Below are 17,286 nucleotides of genomic sequence, written 5' to 3' on the forward strand. Positions count from 1 at the left end.
AACACAATACATATAACCTGAGATCTCTGTACTTCCCTGCAAAAATCGTGTGACCAAAAACGCACACAGCCACACGAATTTTTGACAGGTGTGACGATTTGGAATGAAAAATTGTGCAAATAAAATAGCATGCTGACAAATTTTGCTTTCCCACAATGTATCGTGCTCTCTCGCACTTATTATTTTCATAGGGATAGCAAAATACGTCATTTTTGCGTGCAAAAAATCCGCCATTTCTAATTCTGCAGAAAAGTGGAAAACTTTTTCAATTTGTGTGATTTACATTTTGCAGAAATTAATATACGCTTTCCTTAATATTTTTTGGTTTACTAAAGTGTGTTTTAGCAAAAAAAACTCATATCAATGTGTGCATGTTTATAAAGAAAGAAAGTGAAATATGTAATTGCATAGTATAAATAATCGTGAGCAATTCTAATGCAGAATAGTAAATTTTGATTTCCACATACATACAAGAAAAAAATTCTTGTTACCCTTAAGATTTATTATCCAAAATTGAAAAAAAAAGATTAGAAAATTCGGTGTAAAAAAACGGCTATGTGTGCAATAAAATAGCCTCTCTTGTTGAGATACCCCTCCATGGTCTCCATTAATTATTGTGACGGAGGTGTGTTTGCAGCAGCAAAGTGAACCCAAACAGTGTAGGTCGTGGTGGTTGTTGTTCGTGGTCCGCATCAACTGGACCAGGTGGGGCAATGACGCCACATCCAGTTATACCAAGGTATATACCACAACAGCAACCGGGTAATGCAAGGCCACGATAGCAGCAGCAACAACCTCCCAAGGCTGGCTATCATCGTTGATTTATAAAAAAACAGTGTTGTGCATCTGTAATGCTTAAATATTTCCTCTGTTGAAACAGTTTCCACGATTCACTGTTCAACGAAAGCAGCAGCCAGCGTATGCCACAACCGAACAGCTGATAAAAACTTGGATGGCCAGCAGTTTAAAGCCAAAATGGAAGTTGAGGAAATATCTGAAAATAAGGTAAATATATGTTTCGCGTTATTAACAAAATCGCCCTAAATTTTATGAATTAACAGATCGCTACGAACGACAAAGCACCCGAACGTGTGATCAACGAAAGCACTACAGAAATTATTGCCGGCGGGGCCGTATTCTACAATCCAGTACAAGAATTTAATCGTGATTTAAGTATTTCAGTACTTAATGTATACTCAAAGCGTTGATAAGAGAGCGGGAAGCGGCGGCGCATAAAAATCCACAAAATACAAAGGAAAGCAAGCAATGCTAATGACAAGAAACCATACACGGCTGGTGGTGTAAAATACGACGATGGACTGCGAATATGGGAAGCGCTTGCTGCAACAGGTTTACGTAGCATAAGTTATGCAAAAGAAGTAGCAGGCGTGCGTGAAATTGTTGCAAATTATCTATCTAAGGTGGCAGTAGATTCCATTAGCGTAAATATGCGACACAATGGAGTGGAACATTTAATTGTGCCAAGCGAAGGGGATGCAATGTAGGTTTGATATACGAATCAATAGCTAGTGATTTAACTGTAATAATCAATAATAAAATTCGCAATAGGACTCTCATGTACCTTTCAACTTCATATGAGAAGCGTTTCGATGTTATAGACCTAGATCCTTATGGTTGTCCGAATCGCTTTCTGGATGGCGCTATACAATCACTGACGAGTGGGGGTTCATAACTTGTAACTGCGAATGATATGGCTGTGCTGGCAGGCAATACGCCTGAAGCCTGCAATGCCAAATATAGTTCTGTGCCTTTGCGTATGAAATGCTGCCATGAGATGGGATTGCGTATACTATTGCATTGCATTGAAACGCACTCTAATCGTTATGGAAAATATATTGAGCCACTTTTGAGCATTTCTGCCAATTTTTACATACGCGTATTTGTGCGTATGCATAGTAGTCAAGCGAAGTGTAAATATAGCATGAGGTTGGTATACAGCATTTTGACCTTTTACCACAATCCAATTACTTACCATATCTTTATATTATGAACACAGCAAACAATGAATGGTATTTCAATGCACTGGTTGTGATACATATACGCTACAGCCTATGGGTATTGTGAAAAGCAAGATCTCAGATAAAGGCAATGCGGAAGTAAAATTCGGTATACCAACTGGACCAAATGTTAATACAAATTGTGCGCATTGCGGTGATAAACATCATGTAAGTTTCAGCTATCCCACTTAAGTATTTAAACTCGAATAAATCAAATTATTTCCTTCTTACTTAATTGGTGCTTAACCGTTTAAACGGTTATGTCCGTTCAAAAAGGCGCGTCAGTCGCTTTTTCAGAGAGTTAACTGGCACCAATTGTTCACACCAAATTGTTTCTTATATTCCCAAATATAGATGGGCGGTCCACTTTGGTCGCATCCCATACATGATCCAACGTTTGTTGAAGAATTGCTACAAATCATAGAAGAAAAACCGCTAAGTGATTTGGACACACAACGTCGTTTAAAAGGTGTGTTATCGGCGGTATGCCTGAACTTGTATTGGGTACATGAGTTTTTATGTAAAAAATATTCATCATATCCAACATCAATACCTCGCATTCAATTGTGGACGCTGTACGCACTATATTGGGTTCACGTAATATGGACAACCACATTGTTGATTCCAGTGGCAAGGCCACAATTTCAAATGATGGGGCAACCATTAAGAAACTATTGGATAAAATAATAACACAACGTAGCGTGCTCAAGTGGTATAAGCTTATCTGGAAAAGATATTTCGTAACGAAAACCCTGGAAGATTACCGCGCCTTGTCTGCTGTGGTTCAACAAAATATAACTTGGATGTTTGTTGCTCTTTTTCAATTTTCCTGAATACAAATGTCTGGATTGGAAAAATGTCAAGCAAATAAAGCTTGGCGTGCAAAAGTCAAGAAATTACTTGTCACGCAACGGTAAATGCTTATAAATATATCATTAAAATTGTATGCTTGTTTATGATGAGCCATTCGAGTGAACATGGAGATGGATGTTTTAAATACTGTAGAGTAAATTGGCTTACTATATAAGAATTTGAAATTTTTCCAAATCTTTGACTAAAAAGTAGCTACTAGCTTGTAGAACTTTATTACTTTACTTTTAAAAAGATAAATCACTTTAGCATGGTAATATATACCTATTATTAAAAATTAATACAAACAATATCTTCAACATTTTTTTCTCGATTCACGAACACATTTAGAAAGGCTAAAGCTTTAGCTTTGATTTAGAGGAGGATCTACAAACTTTGCTAAAAGCACGCGCAGCTCCTCGTGTAGCGAATGTGGATCAACACGAAAGTAGCGTTGCTGTTAGCGGAAATGCAATGAACAAAATATTTGAAATGGAGGATGAAAATAAATCCAACAATGCAAACACTATAAAGAGGATTCCTTATAATTTTTCAACTAAGGCATCTTGTGACGAAACTATATTCGAATGCCAACAGCAACGTACGTCTGATGAAAGTTTTATGGCTTTGGAAAAAATGTGTGATAAAACAGCATCCGATCCTGACAGCACACTATTTAAGTACATACATAGCGAGAACAAGAATATGGTTAAAGAAGATGCTAAAAAGCGCAGCGCCGATGGAAACTATTTTAAAATCCCTTGTAAACAAGGTAAGTGAATATACAAGATATTGAAAGTTGATAAGATTGCGTGGTATAAATTTAATAATATAATCTTAGAACTACAAGAAATAGATGAAGAAGCACAATCACTGCAACGTCTATTGCATGACTTATGCGTACAGGAGCAGCATCAATTGGATAATGAAACTCCTTTAAAAAGTATTGATGTAACACTCCTAGAAGATATTGAAGCGCCATCTAAAATGTGGGACTCCACAATAGTGGGCGATACCACTTTACAAACTTCACCTTTGAAAATGGTAAGATTTCTCAGACCATCTACTATACTAGAGGAAAATTGCGAAGATTAGTCTAATAGTTCTTTGGGTGGTGATGATGCATCATCACACATAAGCTTTCAAAGCGCTCAAAAAGGCAGTGAAACTTCAGCGACAACAAGCTTTTATGAAACAGCACATGACACCACAGGCACAAGTGCACCCAGGATAGTTTCACATTATACCCAAACCGAGTCCTCCGAAGAATCGCATGAACTGGAAAAAAGTATAATATTGATAAACCTAGATAACACACTAGAGCCCCCAGCAAATGAGCATGCAACTGTGACTGAACTTATCACCAATGATAATAAAAATATGCATGGCAGTGAAAAACTATCTTCCAGCGCGTCCCCTGATGATTCTTTAGGAGTAATTGAGTTGTCGGATGATGAGTCAGATGAAACGGGCGGAAATTTAAACAAAAGTGTCTTTATTAAAGAGGAGAAAGAACAACAACAGAAGGAAATTGCTATAGAGCCAATAGCACGAAATGCGGAAAGCATGCTCCGTAATTACCATAACAAAAGTTATATTGACTTTGAAGAATCATTTGAAAATGATAAAGAAAATCGTAGTTTGTTCAATGAGAGTACCGAAAAATCTTTGCACTTCAATGATACCATGGAAGAAGTTGAGTACATGATGAAAAAAGGTATCCAGTATATGCAAGTCGCTGAACCTACAACAAAACTGGGTAATCTATCGCCAACCGTAAACGAAACCCAAATGGTGGTGAAACCATTACAGGAACGTGAAAAAACATTTACGTATTCGCCGAAAAAAGCAAAAAGCAACTGTGGCTCGCCAGCTAAAAAGTTTATCCATATCTCATTAAAGATGTTGATGTTGTAGCGATAAAGACACTCGAAGGTTTTAGGGAGTGTTTCCGTTTTTTCGTTAATATCTTTTGAACGAGTTAAAATTTTTATTCTCCGCCTTCGTATTATTAATACTGATGTCAAGACGCGTCGTTTGACACCTCTCTCGATATTTTTGGCAGTCGACCCCTCAACTAGACTATTACCATTAATAATTCGGTAATAATGAAGATTTCAGGATGATTGGCATATTGGAGCAAATAACTATTGCTTGGCTACTGACTGCAGCCGCCGCCTTGTGGTTTATCAGGTAATCATGAATACGCACATTTTAAATATTTAAAAATAAGCTGTATGAACTAATACCATTTGTCTCTGTGTAGATCCTATATGCAAGGTGGGAAGTATCGAAAGAGTACGACGGCGTTAGGGAAAGTTGTTCTTATTACTAGCGCAAATACCAGCATAGGAAATGAGACAGCCCGGGAACTAGCTAAACGTGGAGCCACAATTTATATGGCGTGTCGTGACATGGAAAAATGTGAAAAGGTATCAACAAAAATAAACCAGATAATAATTGTTATACAAATTTTGGTAATTCTTTACTTTAGCTCACAACTGTCAAAAATATCGGGAGAGGGTTCAAAAGACGCGTTTTGATCCCTGGACCACGAATCCGAGAGTGGAAATTAAGAATTTAATTTCTGTCCCAAGCTATTTCAAAAAAAACCGCAAAATGGCCACGGAGCGCTCCGAAACCGGAGGTGGGATCCATAGTATTTTTGTACAGAACACCTTTCTGCATTGGGGGCCTTCGGCCGCGCTTATAAAAAATTACCCTGGGTGGGTCCAACACCGGTTTGGAGACCCAAACTATATCCGCGCAAAACACTTTTACCCACAGTTTTTCTTGTGGGTACCACAAAATCATCAAAATTACAATAACCACATGAAAATTTTTAATTTTGTTTGCACATATCTCCGAAACGAAATAAAATTTCCAATTTCCGCTTTCAGATTCGTGATCCTGGGTCCAAAGCGCGTCTTTTGACACCTTTCCCGATATTTTTAGACGAGTTTTAGCAGTTGTGAGCTAAAGTAAAGAATTACCCAAATTTTTTATTATGATGTCATGGATGATGTCATACTGTCGACGTCGGGGTTAAAGCTGCTGACTGCGTTTTTTACGTAACGTGCCGGATCCGTATCGATAAGACTCGCCCAAACCTTTGGGGGTGTCTTTACCGTTAATACAACAACAACCTCAAATAAAGCCGTAACATCCGTGATCGTTGGACTGTTACGTAAAAATATGGGCTCGCATAATAACATATCGCTCATTTACTTCAATAGTGTCATAACTCCAAAAACACAATTTTCCAGGAGAGCCATTCAAAGATTTTAACTGCCATATGTTGCCCATATAAAGGCTTATTTTCATTGTTATAGCACGTGGTAAAGTTTTAACTGATCACAAAGATTTTTTTATACAACATAGATTATGATATTGGGTACGTTTATATGTTATTAACTCAAAAGTCATGTTTTTTGAGTTATGACACTATTGAAGTAAATGAGCGATATGTACGTGCTCCTACTACTTTGTGCGTGTTCGGCACGATGTGAACGTGTGATTGCAGGTAATTTTCCTTATCGTATTCTATCGGTGACTATTCGGCCCCTTAACGCATGACACACATCACGTCTTAACAAAAATATTCTTACCTTTTTCTTCTCCATTTTCTTAACTTTTTAAATGAATAGATTTCTTAACTCATGTAAGAAGGCCTTCAAATCAGGAATTTGCACTCCTTATCATATTATCATATCGCCGTATGCATACCGGCGAGCGACCATACTCGTGCTCAGAGTGTGGGAAATCATTCTCATTGAAATCGTAAGAATATACAATAGGGTTCAGATTTTGAACGGCCGGCAGTTAAAAATGGATTTATTTTAAAAGTTAATAAAAAAAACTTATATCTAAACATATCCGTAAAACGAAAGACACAAAAACAAAAGCTCAGTAAAAATGGGACAACTAAATGAAACCTTATATCCATATCGCCTGCTGATTGGAATATCACCCGGTTGTTGTTGTAGCAGTTAGGTGGGGCGAAGCACTGCTACAACAATATCACCCGGTCTCGGGTGCCGTTTCGAAAAGCACCTTTCTCAGAAAACATTTGAATAACCCCGTATATTAGAAAATCCCTATCACAGAATTCGGTTGAAGAATGCCCTAACTCAGATTTGGCTTCAAAAATGACCGATCTGAGCTCAAATACAACACATTTTGACAATAGCTGCAGTGTTTATGAAACAAATTCTATGATAGGGCGTTCTTCAAACGAATTCTGAGAAAGGAAGTTTTTGAAACGTCAGCCGAGATTTGGTGATATTCCACTCAGCAGCCGATATGAATATATGGTAAGTCTCATTTTTACCGACCTTTCCTTTCCTTTTTAAAAATGTGCTTAACAAAATTTTTTCTTTTAATACACTCTTAAAATTAATCCATAAGCACTGTAACGTTAATAACTTTTTCATACTTGTTTTTTGATTTGTATTGAGAGTGGCGATTTTAATATTAGAACGGCTAATTTAGACAATTAAAATAACAAAAATTACTACAAAGCCAAATTTTAGTGAGGACCTCTAGTTTACCATAAAAATATTAAAATTAAAAGTCCCCATCTATCCTATTCGAGCTAAAAAAAATTACTCGAGGTCAAAGGTCATTGCCTTAATAGCACCGCAGAAAAATTCCTCCAATTCCAATAATTGGGGAATAGGAATTTCGAATCTTCGAAGTCAGCTGATTTGCCAATTGAAATTTTGTTGCGCATTTATATTTTTGTTAACAAATTAAAAGTTTAGTTATTGTTGCGAATTTGTTTAAAATTGAGAAAAAAATATAAGCAAAGCAACAGGGAGCAACAAACGAATAATGCAACCATCTTTCACACGTTGTTATTGTAGCAGTGCTTCGCCCCATCCAATAGGTGCGACCGATCAGAAATTATCATCAATATCCTCTAACGGGAGTCCAAGGAAACTTGCTGTTTCGACAGGGGGGACCATAATGAAAGGGGTGTTAGAGGCGTTGGTTCTACATTACAATTAAAGAGATGATTGGTGTCATGTGGGGACACATTGCAAGCGGGGTATACATTTTGTATGTCGGGGTTGATTCTGGATAGGTAAGAGTTTAACCTGTTACAGTATCCAGAACGAAGTTGAGCTAGAGTGACTCGCTTTTCTCTGGGGAGTATGCGTTCCTCTTCCGCGAGGTTTGGATACTTTTCTTTGAGTACTGGATTCACCGGGCAATTCCTAGCATAAAGGTCCGACGCTTGTTTATGGAGTTCACCAAGGACCTGCTTGTGTTTTTTCGCTTCATACGGCTGGGTTCTCAGGAGCCGTATTTCCACAAAATGCTTACGGAGATGACTCCTTAGGCCCCTAGGCGGTGCTGGTTGACCAATCAGATGTCTGTTGGGATGCTCAGGTTTCTGGGTACAGGAAGTGTTTGGTCAGCACATCATTTCTCTCCCTGATGGGGAGTATTCTCGCCTCATTATGCAGATGGTGTTCTGGGGACATAAGAAGACAGCCCGTGGCAATTCTGAGAGCAGTATTTTGGCAGGCCTGTAGCTTCTTCCAGTGGGTAATTTTTAGGCTTGGCGACCATATGGGTGACGCATAGCACTTAATCGGCTGGCTAATTGCTTTGTGTGTAGTCATGAGCGTTTCTTTATCCTTTCCCCAGGTACTGCCAGCGAGGGATTTGAGGATTTTGGTACGGCTCTGAATTCTCGGAACAATTGCGGCTGCGTGCTCACCAAAATGTAGATCCTGATGAAAGTCACACCCAAAATTTTAAGGTGTAAGACAGTCGGTAGGGTAATGTCATATGGTCGACAAAAATGGGAGCTGCCACCGAACTGCTTCGCCGAGTAGCGGCTCGTCCGACTATCTACCGAAGACAGTATAATCATATCTTTTGCCAACACAGGTTAGCGATGTGCTTGCACAGGAAAAGATTTCAATTGGAAAACGAAACCCAATTAAGCGAGTTTATGTTATTATTAAAGTACGTACTTCTTTTTTCATATGAACTGTATTAATTTAAGTTACAATTTCATGTACATATACAATAAAGTATGTCGTGTTACGATTGCTGTTGGAATTAGATTTGAAACCAATCAATATTTCTGCTAAGGGTTGCAGAATTATTGCTGGAATGATTAGATTTAGAACAATAATAAGTCTTACTCAATTACTAGTCCTACATTTTTAAATTCATATTTTACTTTACTTTATTACTTTCAAATTCAATTACGACAACAATCGGTTTCCACGGCACCTTTGAATATTCTTGATCAGAAAAAAAAGAGTAAATCTAATCTGAATTTCTAATTAGCTTTAAGTTGTAGATTTAAATTGATTCAAATAATTGGAGTTTTTTCTAAAGCTTAAAATTATTTTCTGTTCGCTTGGAAAAGATTTCAATTGGAAAACGAAAACCAATTAAGCGAGTTTATTTATTATTAAAATACTTACTTTTCTTTATTGGAACTGTATTAATTTAAGTTACAATTTCATGTACATATATAATAAAGTATGTCGTGGTACGATTGCATTTGGAATTAGATTTGAAACCAATCAATACTTCTGCTAAGCGTTGCAGAATTATTGCTGGAATGGTTAGATTTAGAACAATAATAAGTCTGACTCAATTACTAGTCGTACATTTTTAAGTTCACCAATTACGATAGCAATCTGATTCCACGACACCTTGAATATTCTTGATCTGAAAAAAAATAAACCTAATCTGAATTTCTACTAAGCTTTAAGTTGTAGATTATTCAAATAATTGGAGTTTTTTCTAAAGCTTAAAGTTATTTTCTGCTCGCTTAGAAAAGATTTCAATTGGAAAACAAAAACCAATTAAGCGAGTTTATTTATTATTAAAGTACTTACTTCTTTTTTATATCAACTGTATTAATATAAGTTCCAATTTCATGTACATATATAATAATATTGAAAATAATAAATATTGAAAATTCAATTTTTTTGGTTCATATTTTAATCATATGGTTGCTCCAGGTAAAGTAAATCTGCAGGTAAAATTCATGTTATATGGCGGTTATATAAATGGTAAAACCGCAGTAAAATTGATTGTCAAATGACTCAAAAATGTAGAGTGAAATGACGGAGAATATGACCGCCATTTGACGAGCATTGTGACGTGTGTGAACAGCACAGTACTATGCTCACATCCTATAGGTGGGAGCGGAATGCATGATCACATTAATAGGAAAGAAACGGAAAATTTGGTCACAAAACCTAATCGCCCCATGCAAAAATGACTATGAATATAACCGCTGCAGAAAGTCACAATGACCGTAAAATGACTAGTAAAATGACGTGGAGCGTTTTTGCAGGGTTACATATTTAACATAGTTTCAAACATATTTATACATCGCTCACAGCGAGAAGGACCGCTTGCACTTAATACGCAGTATGTTAACTCTTGATGTTGCGCTCTCATATGCTCACAACACTTAGAATTAATTGAGTTGGTACATGGAGAACCAACAACGAAAGAAAATTGAAATTAATGAGCAGCTGAGTATGAGCAGTTGGAACATATTTATAAAACTGGAATTCTCCTTCGAGTTAAGAGAAGGAAAGCAAAAAAAAAAACAATATTTAGCAGAAAATCGAAATTATGTGAACGCTGTAACATAGCCTTCTTGCAACATAATCTGATTAAACGATGTTACATGGCCCAATTAACAGAGCAGCACAAAAGGAACTAATAAAAGAAATTCAAAACCTACTGTAAAGGTTATTAATGTTCAAAATTAAAATCTTTGTTATTAATACAATTTTTTTTTTTTTTTTTTTGTACTATTTTTATCGTCAAATTTCTTGAGGAATTTTGTGACGATATTAACCCCTCAAGTGGTGCAAATAAAACATGAATTGGTTGAATGAATATAGATATACAGACCGGTTAATTTTTACGAAGATAACTTATTTTTTCCTTTCATTAAGGTGATAATTTTAATGAAAAGAAAACTATGAGTCCAACATTCATCACACACAAAAGAAAAAGTTAAAAATTTAATAATTTTATAACGATTTAACAAAGAAACCAGCTAATTGGATTAGCTAATTTCATCGCTCTTTTTCAATTAATGAATGATCCAATTCAAACAAAGGAATTAATAATAACTTTTTTTTTTTTTTGGTTAATCAATAATTAACAGGTCTGTTATATGTACATGTGTCAAAAGATGAGGCACTTACCGATTCATCCTCCTTCCGCTGGCCAGATGATGGAGTGTTGACGTTTGTGGCTATAAAAGTTTTGGGAAGAAAACACAATCACTTTTTTTTTATTTAGCACCTTTTTCCTAACCATACTCATTTTCTCCAGTGGTATATTTTCTGGGGCTTTTTGATTCGCTCACTCACCCACATTCAACTTTTTACAATAAAATATTTATTTTTTTTTTTATATGTTAGAGAGCCTAACAGCCTACGCAAATTTTAATTTTTCTTTTACTTTTTTTTTTTTTTTTTTGTTTGATGATTCCTACAAACTACAAAAAAAATATTTAGCCGCTCATCTGCAAATTCCTGGCGAGATCTTGGACTCCAACTTCCCATTTTGCCTCATTTAATTGATGATTGCTTCCTCTCGTAAAATTTTTCTTGTTGTAGAATTTTCATGTCTTATACAAGCAAGTGAAATGTTTCGGTTATATATATATATTTTTTTTTTTTGTTCTAAGTTCGCAAATTTTTGTTTGTTTTTTTTTTTTTCGCAATTCAAAACTAACCATTGATCATGGCTACTTGTTTACACCTCTCGCAAGGCTTGAATTCACAAATACAAATGCTTTTTTCACTTGTGTTGAGTTTTTTTTCTTTTTTTGGATTATTATTTTTATTCAAATTTCTACAATCCCTTTTTTTCTTATAACGTTTCGCTTATAAAAGGGGCTGTCTTTTTAAATATCAAGTTTTGTATTAAGATTTACACCTTATAGGGTTTTCTTCTTCAAGCACTTTTTTTTCTGTCTTCTTAGTTAATTTTTTTTTTTTATAACTTTTGGTTCTTATAACTTTTGTTTCTCGAAATAAAATACTTTACTTTTTTGTGTTGCTATTATTTTAGATAATTAGTTTATCTTCAATTATATTCCTCTTAATTTTTTTTTCTTTTTACCTGTATTTTCGAAATTACAAATAATTCGGTCTTTCTTTCACAATTATACTTTTTTTTTTTGTATAAATTTTCGGTTCCTTGTTCACGTGATGTTGTTCTTCGAAACTGAAAATTTTTCATTCCTACTTATTTTTGTTCTTTTTTTTCAAACTTCCAACTAATACAAGTTTTTTCACGAAATTTACTTTTGTTGTTTGTATAACTTTTCATTTCACTCTTATACATAAACCTTCCGCTTTTTTTTGTTAAATTTTGTACAAAAAATATCGTTTTCGTCAGTTTTCAAAGTTTCACTTTTACTTTAAAAATAAAATTTTTCTTAGTTTGACGCGGTGCAGGGCCGGGATAAACCTTTGTTTGATTAGTAAAAATAATTTTATTTTTTTTTTCCAAAAAGAGTTTTTTTCCTTTCTTTTATACAGTTGTTCACGAATTCATAAAATTTTAGTTTCTTTCTTCACTTTTGATAAATTTTTACATAAAACAATTTTTTTTTTTCAAAGTTCACTGTCAAATCTTAATTTTTCTTAACTTTAAAAATTTGTTTTATTAGTTTTGCACAGAAGGGATTTCAACGTATCCCTTGATTTTATTATATTTCATTTTTTCGCGGACAACCGAACGTCTTTAAACTCCTTCAGTAACTGACTTGTCCAACTTTTTGCTATCCGTTTCCAAGCTCGGTAACCGCCGCAATTAAGCCACTTGCTCTCCAAAAAAAATTGTTTGCGAACTATTTTCTATTAAAAAAACTGTTTACGAGCTATTTTTCCCCGTTAATCGGCTGTTTTCGAAATATTTTCCTTTGTGCAGTTTTTGTATTTTCAGTCTCTTCAAACCTATAGAATTTATATTTTTCTCCCATACTTCCCGCGGTTATTTTTTTTTTTTTCTTTTTTTTAATAAGCAATCTCTCACACAATTTCTGCAACTTTTTCTACAATACTCCCACAGTGTAAGCCCTGCGTTACGATACCTGTTACCATCTGTTCCCACTTCTGTTATTAGAACTTATGTTTGAACTCATTAATGTAACATTAACTTGAACTTCGAAACTGCTCCTATGCTGTTAAACCATCTATTTGGGCTTGCCCTTTTAACATCATACAGGTTTGCTATACCTCTTACTAATATACGAGAAACATTTCGTATGGCTACCGGAAATAGAATGTTTATGTCTGGCGGATATCTGTCGAACCTCACAACACAGATCGTTTGCTCCTGCTGATATGGATCCAGAGAGAGGAAACGGTCTGAAGGCACAAAAATCATAATCTTTGAGTATAAAATTACCATACCAGGGAGAGTAAAAAAAATGATATAACTGTGACTAATTTACCACAAATCTTTTGCATGATATGTTCCTACGACTTTGCCATCTAGGTCTTCCAAAAGGTAATAGCAGTTTCCCTTCACGGCTTTGACCCTCGCTTTTACTCCATTAGGTGCTAGCTTAGCATTAAAGTTTTTGGCTAGATTGCTCTGTGTAAAGTTTCGACGCGTTACTATTTGACCCACTTGAAAACTTCTAATTCGACTGCGTAGATTATACGAGTTGGCGTTTCGGAGATGAGCTTTCTCCAGATTTTTCTTTATTACTTCCCGTATTAACTGAAAATTGTCGCTATGCTCCAGTTTTACCGTATTGTCATTAAGTAGATTCAGATTCCGCAGAAGCTTATAATCAGCGGCGTGTGTAATCATGTGCTGTCCAAACACTGCGAAATACGGCGTATAACCTAAAGATTGGTGCAAGCTGTTTCGGAGCGCACAATTAATGCTGCTGGTAAATGCATCCCAATCCCGCTGATCTTTTCGTATGTAGCTTCTTAGGGCTTCGTTGATGGGTCTGTTAACTCGCTCAGAGGCATTAGACTGAGGGGAATAAACAGCTGTTGTGATGTGGGAGACACCATATTTTTGCAAAAAATGCTCAAACTCTTTGCTTTTAAACTGGCTACCATTGTCGGTTACGTCACTTTCGGGAATACCAAAGCAATCAAAAATATTCTCTTTCAAATATTCTATTATTAAATTCGATGTAAACTTCTTTACTGGCTTCAAAAATACGAACTTCGTGAGATGATCCAGTACAATTAGCAAGCCAATGTTACCCTTTTTGGAACGCGGAAATGGTCCTATCAAGTCCATATATAAAATTTGAAAAGGCCTATCTTAAACGATTTGCTGTCCCATTGGTGGTCGTAGTGGCTTTGATGGTGTTTTCGACGTTTGACAGCTCTCGCAGTTCAGTACATATTCGCGTATCTGTATGACCATGCCGGGCCAATAGAACCGACGTCTAATACGTTCTACCGTTTTTGCTATCCCGCCATGTGCTGCTGATGGTTGCTCGTGGGCAGCAGAAATCAAATTGTGACGTAATTCTGTAGGCACATATAATTTCCACGCATTGTCATCAGTATCGCTGTTCCCGGTTGCGAATTTGGTACGATGATAAATGTACCCGTCAATGACTTGGAAGTCCGGCAAATTTGAGGACTGAAACTGAAGTTTTAATTCCTCATATTCGGGCGAGTTAAAGGCATCGGATTTCCGGTAAGACTGGAAGTTCTATTACATTAATTTCGGATTCTGGCACGTCCTCGTACATTCGAGACAAAGCATCCGCGATTACGTTCTCACTTCCTTTTTTGTGCTCAATTGAAAAGTTGAAGCCTTGCAGTTTTATGGCCCACCTCGCTAGTCTCCCGCTCAGATCCTTTTGTTGCATGAGCCAACGCAAACTAGCATGATCGGTCACAACCTTGAACTCCATCCCTTCAATATACATCCTAAACTTTTTTATTGCAAGAACAACGGCTAGACACTCAAGCTCTGTCACTGAATAATTCCGCTGCGCTTTGTTCAGCTTCTGTGACATGTAGGCTATCGGTCGTTCTTGACCGTTATCATCTTTCTGCATCAAACATGCTCCTACTCCTACTTGACTAGCATCACATTGTAAAATAAAAAGTTTGTTATAGTTGGGGTGTATTAATATGTGTGCTGAAGTCAATTTTTCTTTGAGGTCCTCGAAAGCTTGCTGGGCCTCTGAGTTCCACACAAACTGTTTTTTCTTGGAGAGTAGCTCGGTTAAATGAAAAGTCGTCGAAGCATAATCATCAATAAATCTTCTATACCATCCGGTCATGCCAAGAAATCTCCGAAGTTGACGTACAGTCTTCGGAATAGGGTAATTCTGGATTGCAGAAATCTTTTCTTTGTCTACCTGGAGAGATCCGTTCCCCACTACAAAACCTAAATAGTTGACTTGGCTTAGACAAAATTTACTCTTTCGAATATTAATAGTCAAGCCAGCCTTTCGCAATAATGCGGAGACTTCGGACAAGTGAACCAAATGTTCATTAAATGAAGACGACACTACTAATAAATCATCCCAATAAACGAAAACGTGATTTTTCAAGTTATATGGTATCACTTTATCCATAAGTCTACACATAGTTTGTGGCGCGTTGCACAATCCAAAAGGTATCCTTTTGAATTGGTACAGTGGCCTGTTAGGAACGGTAAAGGCAGTATTTTCCCGTGATCCCAATTTGCCAGAAAGCATCTTTCAAGTCGATCTTGGAAATATAATGCACGGGAGGAAGCCCACTTAGCAATCCCTCAATAATGGGAATGGGATATGCATCCTTTAACGTTACCTCGTTTAATTTGCGCGAATCTAAGCAGAACCGAATCTTTCCAGGTTTGACAATTAACACTCCTGGTGAAGACCACGCCGAACTTGGAGCTTCTTCTATTACTCCTTTATGGGTTTTGCATCTCCTGTATCTATGACATGCTCCACTATCTTTGTTAATCCCAGTCCCTCTCTCTCAAAGTTGGGAAATGATTCTATTATAATATCTAGTTGCTTTTGTTGCTGGGTATTCAGAGACGCCACTCCCTCGGAATTAGTTTCTAATGTATTTATGTGACCGCATTGGGTCTCAATCTTTACTTTTATATCGAACTCGTTCCAAAAATCCATGCCGCAAATGGCTGATTCAGTTATTGATGGGACTATCAAAAATTCTATATGCTTAATTTGACCATTATAGTTAACGGCTACTGTTATTATACCATTTATTTGTTGTCGTTGGCCATCAGCTGTTTTCACATAGCCACTAAAGGCTGGGGAAGTAGAATTCTGCTCTAAAATGGTTTTGGCCAACTGACCACCAATCACGCTTTTATTCGCACCGCTATCTAATAATGCTAACACATTTTCACCTTTAATGTTAATTCGTATATAAGGCCTAATATCTGAGATTTTGTAAACAATGGCTGAGATGGTACATTTTCGGAAACGCTTCTTTTTAGCCCAGAAATTTTTCATTCGTCGTGCCGAACGAGAAACAATTTTTGGTGGCGCTAAGAAAATTTCAGCGCGACGCTTGTTGTACTCGGCTAACCGGACATGAAAAGGTCTTATAGGGGTTAATTTTGGCTGGCAAGATGGCTTGGGAATCATGTCGTTGGAGTTGACAAGACTTTTGCTGTTATTTACATCCGAGGCTGGTGGTTCGGATATCCCCTTCTGCGGACATCCTGAATCGCGTTTTCCGCACCCCGATTACATTTTGGGCATGTAGGTTTGTACGTGTCTGGTTTCCCACATCCATAACAAAATATTCTTCGCACTGGGTTGGTGCAATCTTGATACCTATGGCCTAACACTTCGCAATTCCAACACTTAAAATTTTCCACTGATATTTCGGCAACCTCCGATGAGTTGGTTGTATGCGGATCAACGCGCTCCTGAATTTCCTCAACAATTTCAGATATGTTTCTTCTAGCGAGGAAGTTTCGGATCAGGGCACTATTACTGAAATTAGCCATGAAGTGCTCATGCCTGTGACATTCTCTTCGAAGCATCGATAAGTCGGTTATGTCCAAATGTAAAAGCTCGTATCTAAGGTCGGGTTTTAAATTCATAATCATTGTTTCTATAAGCTCCCGGTCTGTCATGGGAGTTCGAAGCCTATCATTCATGGTTAGCAACTCGTCTAAAAATTGGTCAAATGGTTCGCCGGATCTCTGCTTGCGTCTACGTATATTTCCTTTTCGGTCGTAGTCGCTCAACTGGTCCTTATATTTTTGTCTTAATCCTTCACAAATCTCCTCCCAATTTAGTCGATCAGTTTGCCGGTGATGCCTCCAAAACCAAGCTTCCGCATTATCTGCAAAAAGCATGTGGACATATCGACACAATACATTAAAATCTCCGTTCAAAGATTGACGTGTTAACGCATTAACTCGATATATAAAATCCTCCACCGAC

General features: G+C 36.7%; 2 pseudogenes; both read left to right on the forward strand.

Annotated features, from left to right (window-relative positions):
• The window catches only part of LOC137250185 (putative transporter SVOPL), a 181,182-nt pseudogene that overhangs the window by 117,383 nt on the left and 46,513 nt on the right, over window positions 1-17,286 (forward strand).
• Window positions 320-3,532, forward strand: LOC137250186 (tRNA (guanine(26)-N(2))-dimethyltransferase-like; annotated as a pseudogene).

Source organism: Eurosta solidaginis, chromosome 4 (assembly GCF_040869045.1).
Source record: "Eurosta solidaginis isolate ZX-2024a chromosome 4, ASM4086904v1, whole genome shotgun sequence".
In the NCBI taxonomy this organism is placed as follows: Eukaryota; Metazoa; Arthropoda; class Insecta; order Diptera; family Tephritidae; genus Eurosta; species Eurosta solidaginis.